General features: G+C 44.0%; 1 protein-coding gene across 5 annotated transcripts in view; it reads left to right on the top strand.

The window, feature by feature from the left end:
* The window catches only part of RNF152 (ring finger protein 152), a 902175-nt gene that overhangs the window by 231840 nt on the left and 648619 nt on the right, over positions 1-21716 (top strand). For 4 of the 5 annotated variants that reach the window (XM_069613656.1, XM_069613659.1, XM_069613657.1 and 1 more), the window contains one exon: positions 17707-17736. The exons of the other annotated variant lie outside the window; for it this stretch is intronic. The gene's annotated coding sequence lies outside the window, so the exon portion shown is untranslated. The remainder of the gene's footprint in view (positions 1-17706; positions 17737-21716) is intronic. 5 annotated transcript variants of the gene reach the window in all.

The raw sequence follows: 21716 nt of genomic DNA, 5'->3' as shown, positions 1-21716 counted from the left end.
ATACCTGACTTACACATTTTCAAGGAACCTTCCATTGAGACCTACTAGATCTTCATACCTCCATTGCCTAAAAATCCTCACCTATAAATTGAAAACAGCAGGGGGAGCTAGCTTCCTGGTGCTAGCGGCCAAATGTTGGAATGCACTTCTCCCGACTATTAGAGCCGAACCGTCTTTTTGGACATTCAGGTCCAAAGTAAAAGACTGGCTCTTTGCACAGCAACATTAGCTCATATTTCAGTTACCTCCTAACTCACTCTGATGCCCACACTTCTTTTATTTATGACCGATTTGTGAAACTAATTTGCTTGACTTTATAGACTAGCTGCCTGCCGCACCTTGGCTGCTGTACTCTCCTCTCACCAATCGTGCAGTGAGGACTGTTCTCTCCTCTCATTAATTGTGTAGTGAGGACTGTTCTCGTATCACTAATTGTAGAGTGAGGTCTGTTCCTCAGCCTCTTGCATGCAATACCAGTGTTGTCATGTTGACCATTCTGTAACCTGGTCTTCTTGTTTTTGTGCCGCCCTCTTTGTAACTGTACCTGTAACAAATCAACTATGATCAAAGCGCCCAGATGCCTCAGGGCTAGGTGCGCTCTATAAATAATAAACTAAACTAGAATTTAGGAGATGTACCTAGCAAGATCGTCCGGGAAATGCCCCATTACTGTCTTGCTAATTTTAAAATTTACTTCTGGTCAAAAATGTCTAAACTGTGGGTATCCTCGCCATATATGTAGCATCATTTCTACATTGCCACCAGCACTGGGACGTTCACTATGGGTATATAATATGCAGCTTTGTATCATCTATGCAATATATTGTACTGAAGCTCTTGGTTCTGAACCCCTTTGAACATTGCAAACCTCCCTTGCCCTATTACGTTTGTGCTAATTGTAACTGCAATTGAGCCAGCTGACTTACGGTTTCCGATGTTTTTGTGTGTGGTCTTTAAGTCGTTTATCTCCTGTTCCACGTCTGGTTCTCCTATCTCATGTGCGTCACCCAAATCCCTCATCTGGTTCCTTATCCTATCCCTCAGCTGTGTCCTAAATTCGTCCCATCGCTCCCTTTTGTTCTTTTCGCTTTCTCTTTTATATGCTCCTGGATCTCCTATCCTATATTTTTGCTGCCCTCGCCTCTAAAAACATAGTCTTTGAATGGCCATTGTCTAGGTTTATTGCCACCCCCCGCCATTTTAGATGTTCCTGCAGGGCTCGAAATTGATGGGAGCTGCTTCTCTCCTGTTTATAGACTAGAAGAGCCTGGGTAGCTTTAAACCAACAGCTACCAGGAGCTACGTTTTGATCCGCAGGCCAACTGATGCTGAAATAACACACACATGTGAATATAACTCATTAGGACACCTCTATACAACAGTTAAAGCAAAATAAATAATGGACAAAATGAAAGGTTTGCATCCTATGTGGAAGTTAGATTTGCGGAACGCTATCTACTAGCTCCTCTTTCGCCATTTGTAGCTCCTGGTCACTGGTTAATTATACTCAGGAGCTGCTTTTAGCTTCTGCTTATACACATTTCGATCCCTGTACCTGGATTACATGCAATTATAACTAATTAAATATTAACTAATGAAAAGAAATGAATAAAAAACTAATTCCAAAATAACTTTCTTTTTTGTAGTTTTGGGAGGGTTCCCCCCACAAACCCCCCTTTTAAATAATCCTTTCCCCCACCCCCAAAACCACTATTTCCTCTCACAACCCCATTTTTCGTTTTTTTCCAGAATTAGTTATTTTGGTATTAGTTGTTTTTTCATTCGTTATTTTTTCATTGGTTGTTTCCTATTCAATATGATCACTGCATACCCTGTACCTTTTCATGATTCGAGATCGAAATGCTCCCAATATTCACTTCTTGTAACATTTGTACACCCCCGTCACAAATATATGGTCTATTTGTGAATAAGAGCTATGGACATTTGAACAGAATCTGTAGACCATTTCTTGTGGGTGGAGCTACCTCCAAGAGCCAGTCAGCCCTAATGTTGAGTCTGTTTTTTATGCATTTGTACATGGCTTGGTGTCTGGAGGTTTCCAGTCCCTGGGGTTTATCCTTGAATCATTTACAGCCTCCTTTACCAAATTCCTCCAGTTTCTGAAGTACCTTCCAAAGAAATAGCTCCCGGTCTTGATTAGGCGTATACACAGATTAAAACGTGTTCAGTTTATTCCTTACTTTAGAAAAATATATTGACCTCCTGTGTCTTTACCCTCCCTGATATCGCTGATCTTTAGTGACCTATGCAGTAATATCGCTGCCCCTGCTCTTGTGGTGTTGAATGTTGCATGGTGCTGTACGGGGTATTCTTTGCTGAACAGTCGTCTTGTGTCCTGCTTTCTGAGGTGTATTTACTGAAGGACAGACTATTTGTGGTTTGTTTTTTCAGTCCCTGAAATATGCCTGCCCTTTGTTTTCCAGGGCAATGAACCCCTTGACATTCCAAGAGTGTAATGTAGTTTGGATCGGCAGATTACTGTGCAATGCATTTTGTTGAAGGAGAATTCATTGCGTTTTTTCGCAAAAGATTTTGCTGCATATATATATGTGGGGGTGGGTTTAGGGAAATAATTAATGTACAGGGTTTAAGGGGCGGATTGTGGACGAACTGGAGGGGTGTCTCCCTCTGCCCCCCGTATAAATGTGGCAAAATCAAGCAGACAAAATAAATTAGATGAATTCTCCTTCAAAGAAATGTATTTGAGCAAATCACCCTAAACCATGAAGCCATAGCTCCCGTTGGGTAAGTTCTGCCCTGACCGCTTTCCATGCGTCTCTCTTCCTTGTAGAGTGCACCTCATTCTGCATGCTACCTGCTCTACCTTTTCACTCCATATTTACTTGACTCTCATTCCCCTTTGTGTAAATCCTACCCAAGTCCGCATGGTGCTTTTTTGTAACACGAAAGGTTTGGACACTTGCCAACTGTATTCAAGTTTAAGTAAAAGTAACCAAAGACTAGTCTGTTTTCCAAAGCCAGGTAGACAACCTGTTCTTTGGAATAAAACCACCGTGGTCGAGGGCACAATAAATAAAACCACCGTGTTTGAGGGCACAATTATTTCTCACAGAGAAAGAAACTACTGTGGGCTTTAACACCCACAGGGGCAAGGCTGTGTAGGAGGACAGGAAAGGATAGAGTTGAATTCTAAATGTCCCTTCCTAGTCAACTGTTCTGTCCCTGTGTAGCGCTGCTGGACCGCCTACAAAAACAGGGGAAAGGATAAGAAGAGACACTAACTTCTTCTAGATGTTATGCACCATTCAGCCTTGCATTAATGTGCCCTGCAACCACTCTCTCCCCCTATGTGTTTGCATGGGAAGAGACAAATACCCGATCTAAAAACAGTGCTTACGTGATGAGGAGAACATCCATCCACGGGTTGTATACAAGTTTATTTGCCCAAGGATTGTTTCACACCCCATCCACTGTAATTTTAAAAGGAATATCACAAAGTCAGGTTGCAATCACTCTGAATTTGTGTTTAGACCAACATCAAAAGACAAACATTAGAACACTCTCCACTTGGCCATCTTCTAGATCTTCCTATTAGTATAGCAAGTGGAGTATGGTAAAAAATTGCTCATGTATAGAAATTGAATTTGGTATCTATCATATGTCGCAATTGCTGTCTACCGGTTTCAGCGACTCGTGTTTATTAAGGTCGCTTTCTTCAGGACAGTCTTTTTCTATGTATTAACAACACAGAGGTAAGAGAGCTAAGTTCTGTGCCCCCGTGTGTCATTTCTGGTCAGGAAAGTGGATAATCAATACTTTACCACGTCCTCGGTGCGGCAGGGCTGAAACAGACAAGTGACCGTGCGGCAGTGACGACACCGATCCTTGACTGCCCTCCCCGCACCGCGTCATGGTGCTTTCCCTTCTGTGGAGTAATCTGGATTTAATTTCCCGTATCGGCTTACTTCCACTGAACCCCTTCAACATTTTGACTATTTCTTTAACAGAACATTCCTCCCTTTATGTCGACAATGGCGTACTCCTATGTTCCATATACCACCCATGTTGTCCTTGAGTTGTGATCTACTCCCCAACCTTCGAGTTTCTAGTGGCTGCTTACTGCAGTGTTTATCCTTCTCTCTGGCACTTTTTCTTATCCATCATCTACTTTTCCACCTAATTTAATCAAAGATCCCAGATGTTAAAATTCCTTCCTTTCGGCTGTGATTGGCGTGGATAGGTCCTCCATGCTAGCCGCTTCAGCTTTCACCGTTTTAGTTTTTTAATAGTTGAACTTGCCCAGAGCTGTGTCTCTTGTTCCTTGGTTAATGGCATCACATTTCGTTGCTAGTCTTCGTCGGACTTCTTCTCAGCAGGTAAGTTGAACCTTAGTGTGGCTCGTTTCCCTCCATTTAAGGGAGTTCTGCATTTGCCTTTCCTTGTTCATGGGCAAGTTCTGCTTTCTCTTTTGGCCCATCTATCTGGGGCCTGCTAGTTGTGTTTGCTTCTCTGTGCTTTGTCCCAGCTCACATCAACATTTTCCAAGATTTTGCTGGTCTGTGAGGTTCCCTCCTGTAGGTCACTGTGTTCAGGTTGGATCTTGATCCTTCCAGGCCAAAGTTCTTTATTCCTAGTCCAGGGCAACTTTGCTCTGGGCCTTGCACATTCATTTTTCCTCACAATTTACTCTGTGTTATTGTCTTTGTTGACTCACTCCTTCTCTCCATATGTCGGCTTGGTGTGGGTGATATCTCAGCAGGCTTGTTAATGGGCCTGACTCTTCAGTTGCGGGATGTCCGAGCTGTTCTGTAGCATCAACCCTTGGTCTCCGGCAGACTGTCCCTGCCTAGTTCTTCCTGCTGGCTGCCCTGGAACTTTCCACCATCATCTCCTTCGAGGGACTCCCGAGCTGCTCCTCATCTGCTCTGGTGGCTGCAACCTTTGTGATCTACCACTCCCTCTCTTTGACAATTCGAACTGCCGCTTTCCTGTTCTCCCGCTTGCCTTGCCGAGCCCTTCAGCTCGAGCATGTTGCTATCTTGGTTCCGGCTAGCCATCAGGATCCTCCTACCTGCTTCGATAGCTCCTTTGCCCAGGTCCACTCCTCCACTGTGTCATGTGGCGGTTGACATTCTTGCTTTATGGAATGTTTTTCCCTGTAGATGCGGATGGGCCCAGTTTCTGCTTCCCTGGTACCCCGCACCCTAGGTCCGGGACGGGTGGTCTATTACAGACTCCCTTTAGTTTTGCATTGCATTGTGTGGTTGCAGCCTTCTTCTGCCGCAGGTCGGTGTTCTGGACTCTGAATTAGTTCTGGCCTTTGCCCGCATTCCCCCTCCCCCAGCCCCCTGGCTCCTTATCACTCCCCTACAGGTCTGCCAGTGGTCTGCGCCTTTCTGTCATGGGAGTCTGGCAATTTACTGCAGGTCTCCCCTTGTATCTGCCACCTTGTTCTTTTTAATGTACTCTTGATTATAGTTCACTTTAACGCTTTCATTTATTAGGTTTATGCTCCCCTGTCCCGCCCTCTTTGGAACTTTAGGTGGGTTTGGTATGAGAACTTTCAGTGCCCATCTTCAGGAGTCTTTTCACTTTACTACCTCTTTTCTACTTATAGCTAGCATCCTCTAGATAGTTTATTCAGTCACTTTGACGATGAAAGTGAAAAAGTCTGATTCCCTTCGTTAGAATGCGTGTCTCCCTTCAACATGCAGGCCCAACATTCCTTCTGTCATGCACTCTTTTCTGTCATATGTGTGTTTGTGACCTGTCAGTGGTCTTGGGGACCAACGTAACCAATGGGGGGCTTACTAATGGTCTGGGATTAGGCACAACAGATATTGATTTGTATTGGCTTGCCTGGTAAAAAAAGGAATAGATCAATGGTAGCCCCTGCTGCTACTTTTGTTCCTGCAACTCTGGTCCTTTACCTCAGCTCTTACAGGTGCATCTGCATTCACAAATGCCACTGGTGTCTTCAGAGTGCGAGGTACTGAATGATTCTCTTGCAATTATACAACTCTTTGATCTTTCTCTGGCCACATATTGTGATGCTGTTCTCTCGGATTCCGGAGGAATACAATATTTTTCCTTCCATTCCTCTTCTTTGTGCAGTCATTAGTGTTCTGTACAGATGAGAGGTGGCTTTGATTAATATCTTGGAATAACAAGTCACTTAACATTCTATTCATGAAAACATGTGAAGGGTGGATAACAGCATAGAGTGGGAAATTCCTGATAATTAGTACAACCGTATTACAGCCACATTACAGCACTTGTATGTCTCCCAAGATTACAACTACTACTATCCGTCGCCTCAAGGCAAAGGAGGCAAAGGAATGCTATCTAACTTCCCCATGTGTCTCCTCACCTTACCAGCTACTGCTGAACACGGCAGGTGTGCAAGCTGCAGAGTTAACATGCAAGATTTGTATGCACATCAAGGGATGGCTTGAAGGTACATTCAGCTTCTAATGACCCCCTCCCCCCCCGATGTTCTTTGGGTGGTAGTCCATTAACAAAGCATCACTACCAGCAACCTGGCCTGGGATAGCCAGAGGAGACTTGGTGGACCAACCGGTTTGAGTGCGCAGCTTGGTGATCAGTATCTTGCTCCCATGGGTTGAGAGTGAGCGGTTAGCCATGGGTTCCCAGATGCAACTTACTGTGATACACCTACATGGAATTTCAGGTGGCCTTGTGGTATCAGATTGTGTTCAGTGTTTAGATGTATGGTCTATGGACAGTCTTGTCCTTAATAGGAGATTATGTGAGGTCAGCCCTTTTGATTCCAATCACTCCAGTGTATGCTTTAAACACTGTGGAGATGGATCCAGCTCTGCGAGCCAACATCAAAGGTCTGACAGGGTTACAACATGAATCGAGTAGAACGAACTTAAATTGAATCCAGACACATTTAAGCTGTGAGCAGAGTTTAAGGCTGTCATAAAACCAGGGTCTGTAACCTGTGTGTCTCCATACATTTTGAATTGCAACTCCCATGACCCCTAACCATTGACTATCCTGGCTAGCTCTGATGGGATTTGTAATCCAAAATATCTGAAGAGCCAAAGGTTGCAGACCCCAGTCGTAAGAGATGGACAATCCTCCCGCTGTTTATCTGTGTAGAAGGTGACACATCCAAAAGGACTTTTCACCAACAGCGTCACAGTTAATGTTCATCTGCATGCATGCTCATTAAGACATTTGTATTGGTGTTTGACTTCAGAAGGAAGCTCAATTGTGAGATGTAAATGGGCCTATTGAACTGTGCCTGCTTGAGTATTCTTTTGAGTGGTGAACCCGAGCATAAGAAACCTAGCCAGTTTGATCTGCATTGAAATTCCTCGAAAATGTGAAGTCTTAGAAAGCACAATGTGGCTTGGCTCTTGGAACAATTTAGTCATTTTGCCAAAGACCTCTATTCAATACAACTTGAGTAGAGTTTTTGGTCAAGAATCTCGCATCCATAGCTGGGCAGACGCTCCATTTTAAGTACAGAAATAATAATTTGGTATTGTCCTTTAATGGAAATGTTCAGTAATCTGACCATCTGGTAGTTTTGCAGTCATTTCTTCTTCCTATGAGTATATTGCTATAATACTTTTTTTTGATGATTTGATTTCCATATTATTACTGTGTCCTTCTATTTTGCACTCTACTAGTTATTGGCCAGTGATGATTGACTCTTGGTGAGAACGAATTGGTGTACTGTGTGCTTGTGAAGAATTGAAGGAGCAAGTTACTTTTTATGCCTGAAATTGATGCTTGTTCTTACTCCTCTGATAGTATCCATTTTAACATTTCCATACACCAAGGCTTGTGATGTTCCTAATGGATAGTGAAACGCAAAACCGAACTACAATGCTTTATTCCTCATGCAAGGGACTTTGAGATTCATCATCCAGGTGTACTCGTTATATTGATGTTTTGAAGTATTTCATGATGAAAGGTCTGACTTTCTTAACCCTTCCAAGCAATGTGAAATATAGAATTCATTTTGATAGATTCTGAAAGGCTTAAGACACCAGTTTTCCACGATCCAAGTTAATGTAGGTTTGACTATGTTGTGTCTGATCTTGGTATTGTTAACGTGGCACAAGTGGTGGTCCTGAACTCCCCAATTTACCTCTACAACCATTCTAAATGAAAGCATTTTACAATCGTCCAAGCAGAAGTTTGGGTTTGTCTGAATATGAGAAAGTGTATGTTTGAGCTGATCTTTCTTGTACATGGAAAACATTTTATTTGATCCAAAATAAGGTTTCCAAATGGGTTCAGCAATATTTACCAAAATTGATGTTACCTGTTAAGTATGCCCATTTCCCATACCTACCTTGAAACAATAAGCCCAAAAATGACAAGTTTGAATAACGTGTGCAGCACCTGAGCAAGCGTGACTGCAAAGCAGAATACTCCATACGCAGTTTAGGACTACTGATCCAAACCTGCGTTCAAAGAAACCTGAAAGCTGCCGACACCCACCCGCGTTGCTCCTCCTTCACCCTCCCAAACCCTTTGCAATGTTTATCCCGCTGTGCCGTCTTTTGTCTCCCTCTCTCGGTCTCCCTTATCCTTTTCGTTTTGGCTACTAAGTGGCGTTAATAAGCCGGAACTATTGCATTGGAGTACAGCTAGGGAGAAATGGCATACCAGGATGGACACAAAGTTTGCTGAAGTACGTTGGTTATGTACCCACCCATTGGCTGCCCATGGCCATGCTAATCCCTATGGCCCACCCACTTCCTGACCCTCCCCGCCTAAAACACATCCTCCTGGGATCTCTTTGGACTAACTTTATTAAGCCTTACATCAAACATTGTGCTCAAAGTGCTTGCCAATTCTTTTTAAAAGAAGCTTTCAGAGAGTTAATGACTTAATTGGAGCTGTACACCGGCTACTGGTGTAAAAAATGGCTTTAGCAGGTCTGCCTTAAGGCACTCGATTTATAAGCCTCATTTGTGCCTTTCACTGACGTCCTGTTAAAAACAAGCATTGGCAAAGCCAACAGTTTTGGCTTGTGTAAAAGTATTACCAAGCGCTGCTATCATATGCCCAGATACTTGCACCATTTTGCAGCTGCTACATCTATGTCCTTAACACCACTACAACGGTGCGTGGCAAGTGCCTTTCCCATGGCCTTCCTGGGTGGGAGTTCACAAAATCTACATGTTTCAGGAGACCATTGCAATGCCCACTTTGACTTAGAAGGATACAACACTTTTACGAGGTCAGCTGTTAAAGGTGGAACTAGAAAAGAAAGTGGTAGCAATCATGAAAACTCCACCAGCAGCCGGCGAAGTATTTATAATTGCTCTGCCTTTCATTTTACGATTTCTGTGCTTCCCTGCGCTTGGGGAGCACCGAAAGCGTAAAATGAAAGTGAAGGCAGCCTCCTTCATGTTCAGCTCTGCTCTGGCTGCAGTAAGCACAAGCTCCCAGTAGGGAGCTTTTGCTGCTTGATTAGTGCCGCCAGGGCAGAACTTAACATGAACAGTGGAGGCTGCTTGAAATGACAAAATGGATGCTCCCATGTAAACACTTCTCGTTTGCTCAAAGGTTTACATAGAAACTTTCTTTAAAAATATATATGTTTTTGATTATTGCCCATCTTTTGGGACAATAACATTTTAGAGTGAACTATTCCTTTAAGGGGAGAAAGTGTGTGCCAAAAGCATAAGAACTTGGTAATATCACTAAAGAGAGATCTCTATGTTAAAGATAATCAGGCTATTTTGAAACAACTTTGTAGTGGGAATGAAGGAAAATTCTGGGGTACCATCAATAAGACTTTAAGGCCTTAAGGGGGTTTACATGGATTCACAGATCAGGGAGAAAATGTGGGTCAAATTTTGAGAATAATACCTCTTACCAGAAGTCTTTACAAATTATAAAGATCCCTCGTTGGGTCCCATTAGTGGGGGCACCTGCCTGTGGGAGGTTGATGATATAATCTGGGCCATAGACCCTCTTAAACCCCCGCGTGCACCTGCCCCGGATGGTGTTCTCCAGTTATTTCTGAAGGAATCGCCATCTGTTTGGGCAAACGTTCTTAAATCTCTATTTGATCAAATCTTCAGGACCCACGAAATCCCTGTGTCCTGGCTACAGTCCATTATTATTCCTATATTTAAAAAGATTGACCCTCTGGAACCAAGGAACTACAGGCCTATTGCTCTAAAAGATGCGATTAGTAAAGTGTTAGCTATATTGCTCCTTAAAGATCTAAATTATAGCATCACCCAGTCTCAAGCTCTGCCCAGATTCCAAGTGGCATTTAGGGAACAATTGGGGACTTCCCTTAATGCTACCATATTAGCTCACCTACATCACAATGTTCACCATAGTAATGTCGGGCGGTTTATATGGCCTCCCTTGACATGTCTAATCCGTTTGACTGTGTAGTCAGGTCAGTACTGTGGACCAAACTACTTTGGATGAATATCCCCCGAAAACTGGTTCAGTTGCTCTCTTCTACACACTGGCACTACACTGCGGATACGTCTCGCTCGAGATGGCTCTCTTCCCTCGGTTATTAGATATCATGTAGGATTAAAGCAAAGATGTACTTTAGCTCTGACCCTTTTCAATGTACATGTCTGTGACCTGTATGTGGTGTGGCAGGGGACTGCTATAGCGTCTGCTATGCTTGGCAGTCTGAGGTTGGACTGGATAGCCTTTGCTGACAATTTTATTCTTTTCGATCGAACAGCCATGGGCTTACAATCCAAGATCAATATATTCTATAAGTATGCCCTAGAAAATAATATGCTAACAAACGGGACTAAGTCGAACATCGTGGTTTTTGCCAGGGGACGCAAACCCAAGCTTATGCATTGGATAATGGGACCTGAACGTTTAGGTCTGGTAACATCTATGAAATATTCGGGTTACACTTTCAGTAATAACAATTTGAATGGATTGTGTCCTCCTACGTATTTCTTATCTTTGATATTCATTTCCAGCTTGCTGGCCTCAGAATTTCTTTTTCAGTAGAGGGCGCTGTGCGTCGATGTCCATCGGAGGCCTCCGTATTGGCGTTGATGTCATCATAGGTATGAATAGTTGCACGCAGCATCCGTTGCTCAGTTACGTTTTTCCGCGCTTCGTAAGCCTCGGAGACGTAACTCTCGGTTCCTCGTTGAATCAAAAACCTTCGCCATTTTATGAAGAAAAATGAATCTTCATTCCACAATGGCATCTTCGTCAGCTCCATCGATGCCCCGATCCGGCTTTAAAAAATGCCGGGATTGTGGAAAAAAGATGTCTTTGACTGATCCCCACAGGATCTGTCTATGGTGCCTGGGGCCAGATCACCCGTGTTCAGAGTGTGAAGAATGTCCTTCTATGACGGCAAAAGCTTTGAGTGAGCATAGGGGGAAGCTGGAGAAAGATAAGATTGTTAAATCTGTTACCCCCTTCAAAATTGACCTCTGACGAGTCGAGACCATTGTCTCCTCATTGAAAAATAAAGCATTCCCGTTCGAGGTCTGAGTGGATCACACCACTCATCCACTTCGAGACACGATAAGAAGAGGGGCCATAGATCGCCCTCATCTTCGTCAGTTCCCCAGAAAAAGTTGCTTGCCCCACTAAGTACAGCTCCCCGGATCAGTGGGAGGAATTTCGTTCAAAAATGTTAAGGGTCTTCGAGAACGCAGCCTTCCCCCTTCTCCCCCTCGGAGATACCTAGAGGCGATGCCCCGGGTAAAAAACCCGATAAACATAAAAGCTGCGAGTCATCGACCTCGTCAAAACGTACTCCTCGAGAGCATCATGAACCCTCGAGTAGAGAAAAAGCCTCTTTGACGCATAAGACATCGACCTTACCTTCCAAGTCCTAAAATGCGTCCTCGACTACTTTGTCGAAGGAGAAATTACTGACGCCGCATGCCACTTCGATGCCGTTCGCACCCGAGGCATCGGAGTCTCCTTCGAGAAAGTCGAGACCGGTGTCGACCACATTGGCGACATCGATGAAAGTCCCAAATCCCTCGACAACATAGAGACCAATTTTGAGTACATTGACGCTTTTCACAATTACATCGAGACCTATGGCGTCTACATCGATGATTTCGAGTCTTTCACGGCCAGTGATAACTTATATAACCCCCTCATCACTGGAGATGGGTTTTACACCTCTTCCACACTCTGATTATTTCAGGGCTTTATCTTCCAATATGAAGAAGGGGAAGACGCCGATTCAGAAAGGCCTTTCGGTCTACAACCTACAAGACCTTCTCTACCAGCAGAATGCATACCAGAAGAGGTCAGGCTAAATGATCTGGTATTGATACCTCTCCAGAGGTAGGCTTTGGTAAACCGGAGCCTGGTGACCATGCAGAGGGAAATTATAGGTTACTTATGAACAGGGTAATGGAGTACATGGCGTGGACGAGACCCACACCCACTTTTGACCAAGATGACCTAACAGACATTTTAGATAAGGGACCTCAAGAAGACCCTATAGTTCCCTTCCATACAGCCTTGCAGAAAAAAGTTGCCACAAATTGGGAGACTCCAGAAGTAATTCCTGCAGTAAGTAAAAAGCTTTTTGCAAAATAAAGGACATCGGCTACAGACCCTCCATATCTATCTAAACACCGACTCCAGAGAGTCCAGTAGTCCGCTACTTCATCAGTCAGAAAATCAGCATACCCCACGATACTGCAAGATCGTGATGACAAGAAATTTTACGCCATGGCCAAGAAGGTCTTCTCGGCATACAGCATGGCTCTTAAGTCTGCTAATACCACTTGCACGCTGGCAAGATTCGGTCACACCCTTTGGGAGTGTGCTTCAATGGTGGCTGACCACCTCCCCAAAGGGGAGGAGAGAGACGGTTTCTTGACATTATCGAGGACAGGAGGGATGCGATGTGCGATGCGCTTGTACTCCACTTTCAGAAAAGGCAGAGGACAGCCAGCTCAAAGGGGCCAGAGACGATTCACCCGTGGTGGACGGGGCAAAGGTACCAAGTCCACATCGGCAGGTGCTGCCTTGCCTTCAGCATCTGCGTCACCCACTCCAAAACCTCTCTGAGGTCTTACTACACAAGACACCAGTAGGAGGCAGGTTAACTCAACATCTGACAGAATGGCAGGCTATTACTTCAGATGCTTGGGCATTAGAAACAGTTGCCCAAGGTTACTGCCTGCCTTTCCTACACACTCCGCAGAGCCATCCACCGGCAAACAACTCTTTGATGTTTCCAGACCCGCTCCTTATGCAGGAGATTTTGGACCTGTAGCGGAGAGGAACAACGGTTGGTACTCCCCATATTTCCTAATTCTGAAAAAGGACGGAGGAATGAGACCCATCTTGGATTTATGAGAACTGAACAAATTCCTCAGGCAAGACAAGTTCAAGATGGTAACCCTTTCTCAGATCCTTCAGGCCCTCCGACTTCAGGATTGGTTGGTATCTCTGGACCTTCAGCATGCTTACTTTCATGTGCCAATCAATCTCAAGCACAGAAAGTACCTGAGGTTCACCATTGGCAACTCTCCCTATCAATTTAGGGTTCTGCCATTTGGGCTGACCTCCGCCCAAGGGTTTTCACTAAGGTAATGGCGATTGTGGCAGCAAGTCTCAGGAGGGGAGGGATTTATATCTACCCCTACCTGGACGACTGGTTGATCAGAGCAGTGTCCCCGGAACAAGCTCGAGATCATCTGGATTATGTTTGCCACTCCCTCCACAAGCTGGGCTTCTCCCTCAACTTGAAGTCCATATGATACCATCACAGAAACTCCAGTTTATTGGAGCAGTCCTGAACACATCCCTGGGAAAAGCCTCGCCACCAGAGGTGAGGACTCAAGATATTCTACAGATGGTGACCAGATTTCAAAATGCTCAGCATCTGCCGGCCTTCGACTTTTTGAGGTTGCTCGGCCTCATGGTATCCTGCATTTTTCTAGTGCCAGAGGCTCGCCTGAGAATGAGATCTCTCCAGTGGGCTCGAAGGACCCAATGGTCGCAATTGTCAGGAATGATGTCAGATCTCCTACAATTTCCTAACCGAGACGCACAGGACCTTCAGTGGTGGGCCTGTCGGAAGAACATTTTGAAAGGAGAACCGATTTGGCAACCATGGCTGGAGATACCAGTAGTGACGGACGCCTCACGGGTTGGGGAGTCCATGCCAACGATTTGACCATCAGCAGTCTTTGGTCTCCATCGGAGTCCAAACTACACACCAACCTATTAGAGCTGAGAGCAATCAGGCTAGCACTGAAAACTTTCCTGCCATCAGTACAGGGAAACATTCTTCTGATAATGACGGATATCACAGTGGCCATGCATCTCAACAAAAGAGGCGGCTTAGGGTCAGTGCCACTGTGCAGAGGGGCGATGCAGCTCTAGTTCTGGGCCATTCGAGAAGGAATTTCTCTTATCGGCAGTTGCCCTAGCCGGAGAGAAGAACACGGCGGCAGATGCTCTGAGCAGGCAGATCAATCTCCCACGAGTGGGAACTAGCTCAGGAAATCCTTCAAGAGATCTTCACCCTTTGGGGAATCCCTCAGGTGGCTCTGTTCGCAACGAGTCTCAACAGGAAATGCGAACGGTACTGCTCCAGGGAATTTCCCCCGAGAGGAGCTCTAGAAGATGCGTTTTTGGTGGACTCGAGTTTCCGCTTAGCCCCCATCATTCCTCATGTAATAAGGAGGTTGAGAAGATTCCGTAAAACCATGATCCTAATTGCCCCGGACTGGGCCAGGAGGACATGGTACCGGGATCTTCTAGACATGTCCATCTGTCCTCTGATTCGTCTTCCACAAAGAGAGGATCTTCTCTCACGAGAGGAGGGTCAGGTTTTCCATTCGGATATCAGAACTCTCAACCTTCACACATGGTTTCTGGAAGGCTGAGATACAAAGATTTAGACCTCCCGGATGACGTAAAGGTGTTGCTTTCGGCCAGAAGGCCAGCAACGAAATCACTATACCGCTGCTGCAGCTGGTGTAGAGATAAAAATATTGACTCTTTTTCATGCAACACACTAACAGTATTATCTTTCCTACTACACTTAGCAAATTCAGGGCTACAAGTCGGCACTATTAAGGGTTATCTCGCCGCGCTATCAATTTTCCAATGCACGGCTGAGGAACCCTCATATTTTAAGATGCCTTTAGTCATTCAATTTCTGAAAGGGTTGACTGTCTACCCTCCAACGCCTTTTCAAGTTCCCCTGTGGGACTTAAATCTAGTTCTAACATTTCTAATGGGCACTCCCTTTGAACCCCTCCATTCCTGCCTATTAAGATGTCTCACTCTGAAAACAGTTTTCCTGTTGGCTATAACTTCTGCAAGAAGAGTGAGCGAACTGCAAGCTTTATCTTGCAAACCTCCACATACTATCTTCCACAAGGATAAAGTAGTTCTTCAAGCGAAGCCTAATTTCCTCCCAAAGGTTGTGTCAGAATTTAATATTACGCAGAAAATAACATTACCTTCATTCTAACCTCCCCTCATCCTGGGAAAGAGCAGGAAAGATTGCACAGACTTGATCCAAAGTGTGCTTTGAGTTTCTACATCAGCGGACATGCAAGATTTAGGCAAGCAGACCAGTTGTTTGTGGGGTATGCTTGACATAAACTAGGCCTAGCCATCACCAAACAAACAATCTCAAGATGGATAATTTCAACTAATCTAGAATGCTATAAATTGGCAGTGAAAGACCCCCCTCAACATCTGAGGGCTCATTCAACCAGGAGTATCGCAGCTTCGTCAGCTCTCCAGAGGGGAGTTCCAATAAAAGACATCTGTGCAGCTGCCACATGGTCGTCTGCACATACCTTTTCCAAATTATATAGTCTAGACTCCTCCACTAACCAAGAAATTAAATTTGGAAAAGCTGTATTGCACACTTAAACCATACTACATTTTACTCCTGCTTCCTGTACACATTACTGCTTTGGGAGACTATCAAAGATAAGGAATACGTGGGAGGACAAAATCCATTCGAAGAACAAGTTACTTACAAACTGTAACGTTCTTTCGACTTGATGTTCCTCCCACGTATTCCTTATTGCCCCTGCCATCCTTCCCCGCAGTAAAACTTACCTTGTAGTTGCAGTAGCAAGCTGGAAATTAATATCAAAGAAAGGAATACATGGGAGGAACATCCAGTCTAAAGAACGTTACAGTTGGCAAGTAACTTGTTCTGCTATGGTTATGTGAAGGGATACCCTCACTGGAAAAATTAGGATTTTTAGCGCCCCAAATGAGATGTTTAATTGCCTGACTGTGTACATTTTCTATTATGCCTGCTGTACGCTATTATTTGGCTACGGTCGAACCGATTTTGCTTTATGGGTTAGACATATGTCTACTTGATGTGGGTGGTATGTCAAATATCATTCGAGGCAAATTATGGAAGGAAGTTTTAAATTTGTCTCTGGCAGTCCCTAATTCGGTCATTAGGCATGAACTTTGTCTCATTTCCTTGAAGGCACGCCTCATGTGGATACATGTCAACATACAGGACAATTCTGTATCCTGAAGCTAATTCATTATACAGGGACATGAATCACATTATGATGGAAGAGTCCACTATGTCTATTTAATTCATTTAAGATTCGGATTCATGATGCGTTAATTCTTATTGGGAGCTGTGAAGAAGAGTTTATTCACAGACCTGGTGTTTCAAAAAGATTCTTTTGAGTCTGATTGGGTGGAGACAGTTGACGGTATTGGCAAATACTCTACCTATATCGAATATGCCCAGTTTATACATCAAGAAAGACTCTATCCCCAAGTATTTACAATGCTTCCCATGTGGTAAGGTCTGGGCGACATATCTATGATTTAAATTGAATCAATTTCATTCTAGGGAAAGAGTAAAAGGTTGGAAAACTTCCCTTGCACTGAGCACTTTAGTACATTGTAGATTTTGCAATAAATTGGACATGAAGGAAAGTTTGAAGCACTTGGTCCTCGGCTGTGTATGTATTTTAATGAAAGTAGGCATAGCTGTTTCAAGAACAAAGTATGTGGCGATTCCGGAATTACGAAGAATCTGTTTTGGTGTAGGCTAATGTGGGGGGAAAATGCCACTGATTTTAGCATTGAATACATTTTTAGTATATGTATTGGATCATCTAACAGAAATGTGCTGAATATTTAATGTTTGTTCTTTTACACTCTTACTATGTATATAAAGATTGATTCATTATCTTTTAACTTTTGTGAAGTTGAAGATTTTAAATGTTGTGTAAGACTGTACGCCATTGTGCTTAAGTATCTTTTCTTTTCTTTTTAAAAAGTCATAATCACAATATACCACTACGACAGTGCCTGGCAAGTGCCTTTCCCATGCCTAAACAAAAGTTAAAGCTGTTTGCATTGCCAGTGCTTATTTCGCTTGCTGCCACATGACCCTCTTCTCAGGCACCTGTGGCTCCGGTGGACCTCTGCTTCCTCTCCTTCAGCAGATGCCCCCCACCTGCATGATGAAAATGAAAGAGGGGTTCCGCTCTGAGCCCATGCTTCGATTTTCATGGCACTACATGCTTTTGGCACGTTGTGGGTTGGCCTTGGGGTGCTAATATCAATAATACATATACCGGCGGGCTTGATCTGCCCATAAAGATTCCAGATATTCATTGCCTTTGGTATTCACAACTAATTTTCTTGTTCAGAATTGCAAGTGGAAGAAAAAATGAAGTGCTTGATATCATTATCGCTATTTCATGCTATTAATAACACTTTCTCACATTTCAGGTAAGAATGTAGAAGACCCAAGAAAAAAGGGTGAGCGCTGTTTCTATATGTTGTAGTACGTATTTGTTTACATGTTTGCATTTGGCAAAATACCTTGCCTTTTCGAATTCAACAGAAATGGTATTCCATTGTTTGTGCAAGTTTTGACAAGACCCATTGTTAACTGCATTGGCCTTTCCGATTACTCCAAGTGAGCAAGTAGGAAAATTACACAGATTTTGTACATGGTCTGAATTGTGAACTGTGCACCCCGAGGGGAGATCTAGGAAGTCTTAGGCGCAATAGCAGCTTGCTAAATACATCTTTAAACATATATGTTGTCCTCAATAATTTGTCAAAACACACAAAGTACGCTGCGTCGTCCTCCAAACTCATAGTATGTCTAGAGGTTCGGGCGTCCTAGCAATAACTGTCCCTGCGAGGGGCAAAATATAAACAAAGCTAGAATGCATGTTCCATCCACCATCTCATGCTCCGGCCTTTTCCCTGTTGGTTCCCAATGCTACACAGCAAAAACAAATCAAAACAATTTATAAGACTGAATAATTTGGGGATCTCAATTTGTGGTGGAAAGTACACAAAAAACTCAGTGTATGCAATTACTAACTGGCCTAATCCCAGGTCATTGAAACATGGCAGATGGCATTCATGCGGTTTATTTCAAAATGTCTATGGTCATGTGACAGTTGGCAAAACAATGAGAAATGTAAGAGGCTATCAAAATTAATTCCACCTCATTATCAAACCAGTGGCACTGGCAACTGAGAATAAAAAAGACATCTTAATATGTCCGTTTCTTTTTTATACCGTCTTACTTAAAAGCAATGCAGGCTAACAGAAGAGGAAAAAGCAGGCAGGAAAGGTGATAAGGGAACAGCAGAGGGTGCAAGTGAGAGAAGAGGAGCGCATACTGGACTAGGAATACAGGAATATAATATTTTATCACGTTTGTTGCTTGTAATGCATATGTCTCTTGATGTTTGCTGTGAAGTTCCCTGAGTGAACAAAGAAAGGAGGATGCAGCAGCAAAGACAAAAGATGTTTTATTAGAAGGAGAGCTGAGGGTTACAGGATATTATTATTATTTATTGAGCGCGGGCCTAGCTTTGGAAAGCAAGTGGGTGTTTTACAATCATAAGTGGAAGAACATAGTGAGGGAAGCAGAGAAAACGGGAGCAGGGAGCTAACACGGGAGGGCAGGTAATTGGCAGCAAGGGATCTACATGCAATTAGGGGAGGAAACGGTGAGGAGCAGAAAACCGAATCTTGTGTAGGTTGGGGAGTGGAGAATATGTATGCGGTTTGATGAGGGACTTGGCGCAGGCAGCCAGCTGGGGTTTGAAGCCCTCTAGGTTCATAGCAGAGAGCCAGATCTTGATGTCAGGGTGTTGGTTTCTTTTGTAGTGCCTCTGCCACCTATAGGCCACTTTAAAGTGATGTGAGGGGAAGAATCAAGAAGATAAAGGGGCAGCAAGAAACATGGTAGGAGTGTATGTGGAGAGAGAATAGCATACATAACGTCATGGTGGTTGTTTGTGCAGTGCTTGTGGGGCCCTAAGTCTGCTTCAAATGACCGCAGGCAAGCAGAATACGGAAAGAGGAGAGAGTGAAGACCAGACCAATATTTTATATCCTGTTGGTCGTAATGCATTTTCATTTTCAAAATGTGAGCAGTGTAACCAAGAAGAGGATTAACAAAGTTCTCAAGACCTAGGCATAAACTTGCAAAACCAGATTTATTGTGCTCAATAAAACACAACTAGAGTGACAGCCAAGGAGGGATACATCTCTGTAAAGGTAATGAGGGCAAAGGAAATGATAGATCTCCATATGGTTCTGAACATGTCCATTATAAGCTCTTTCCTTATGTTTCACAAGTGTTTGTAGCAAGTCAAAACACAAAATGCTTTCACTCTCCTATCCTGACACGTGAATCACATTGCAGATGAATGTCGTGTGACAGTCCATTTCTTCGCCATCGGCCATTGGTGGATTTTCAGGTTGTTGACAGATCTTGCTGCCATGTCTCCTCTAGACTGCATCTGGGCAACACATCTTGGTCTTAGACACCTATGGAGCCAACGAATCAGTGCTCACACACTGCGTCAATGGTGCAAGTCCAACCAGGTCCACCTTGGGCTCTATTTGCTAGCAGCACTCTTGGATTTCCGTTTCTCTTTCTGAAGGATTAGCAACATTTCTCTATTGTCATTGATGTTCTTGTTGCTTTCACCAGATGCCGTTGGTTATCTCTTGGCTACTAGCTAGCCTTAGTCCTGTCTTGCTTAGGGTATATAAGCTGCAGCTCCACCAGCTCCTGGACCTAGGCCCCAACTGTTCTTGCCCTGAGCTCTGGTCTTTGGCTTCTGGCACTTACTCCACCTACTGCCTCCTATTGCCTTTATTGTTCTATGCACATTTTGTTTTAGCAGCCTTCGGGTTCGTCAGCTTGTATTGCCCCCTCACAGTTTCAGCCTTCTCCTAATTAATATTGTCTAGCTTTTGCCCTTCTTCCCCAGCTCTTCCAATTATTTTCATTCCTGCTTCCAGCTCATAGTTTCTTCATTGTCCTTCTTCTCCTTCCTATTGCAGATGTTCTGTTTGACCATCTTATCCTCTGCCCTCTCCATGTGTTCTGCTTTTTCACCTTCTGATCTTCCCCTGATCCCTCATAAAAGCTGCCCACACACATTGTCCTTCTTCCACCTCTCTTCTCTCCTTCCTTATGTGCTAATCACCCTCTGTCTTGTTCCTCTCCTTGGTGCTTACTCCTCTTTCTCATCCTGTGCTTACTGTCCACCTCTGTTTCCCACAATCCCCCTGCTTCTATCCCCTTCTTATATGATATGATTGTGTATAGGCGCTATATAAATAAACAGTGTGTTTCAAAGCGCTTCAATGCAAGGGAGGGAACAAGGGAAAATACAATGACATTCTTACAGGCCATGAACAGTAAGGATGTTAAATTAACTATCATACTCAGCCTGACGACATTTCAGATAGTGCAAGCGCTAAGACATAGATAAGGAAGGGAGGGGGGACGAGTGGGGAGGATATGGAAACAGACAGGCAACTACCGTACTAGGCCTGACGACATTTCAGATCGTGCTGGAGGGGATGGGGGAGGAAAAAACAAGTAAGGGGAGGGGGAGCAGACAGCCGAGGTTGATATCATACTAGGTCCAGGGACAATTCTGATAGAGTAAGTGCATAGAAGAAAGTACGGGGAGGAGATGGTAAAAGGGAGAGGAGGAAAGAACAGAAAGTAAGCAGTTAATAAGAGTGGAGAAGCAAGAGGAGAGAGCGAATACAAAGTCTGTAGTAACACATAATGTTACAAGCCAGGATACAAGATGAAGATCGAAACTGCATGATACCATGAGTACAAGATTCAAAGGAAGTCCAGCATGAGAGTTGAGAGAGGGTGACGCACCGCAAATCAATGAAGTCCATAAAAGTCAATCCAGCATTGGCCACAAGACAGTGTACAGTCTCTTATTCCTGGACAGAATTGGTGAAGAGAGAGGACCTGTGCGTGGAAATGGATTAGGCCTTCTAATCAACTGAGGCCCAATCAAACTATCATTCTCCCATGTGAGTGTTTGGACAGGCTCTGCATGCCTATGGTACGAATTGGCGGTTCGCCATCTTGTAGTCCGGCGATCCCATGGTAGCGGCTTCCCTACTCCAACATGGTGTTGTCGGTGTCTGGCAATGTGGGTTTATCTGTCTTTGTTTCTTTTTTAAACACATGAATTAATTTTTAGAGACACAAATTGGGCAGAGGAAAATCCTTATTTCAAGCATGGCAACACCACAAGACCCCAAATCACATAAGAACGGATCACACATCGCAACTGTGACTTCCCTTGTCCCAAACCACCAAGGCTTTACAACAGCACTAGGTACCTGTATAGTTGTGGCTTATGCGCCTCAAAGTAGGAGTGCTGTACTTAATTAATGAAGGGCAGCCAAAAATTGCAACGTAGGATGTGTATTTCCCCCTGGCT

The sequence above is a fragment of the Ambystoma mexicanum genome, chromosome 5p (genome assembly GCF_040938575.1).
Source record: "Ambystoma mexicanum isolate Mex_15411 chromosome 5p, UKY_AmexF1_1, whole genome shotgun sequence".
Taxonomy (NCBI): Eukaryota; Metazoa; Chordata; class Amphibia; order Caudata; family Ambystomatidae; genus Ambystoma; species Ambystoma mexicanum.
The sequence above is the reverse complement of the archived record's forward strand: the minus strand, read 5'-3'. Positions and strand labels throughout refer to the sequence as shown.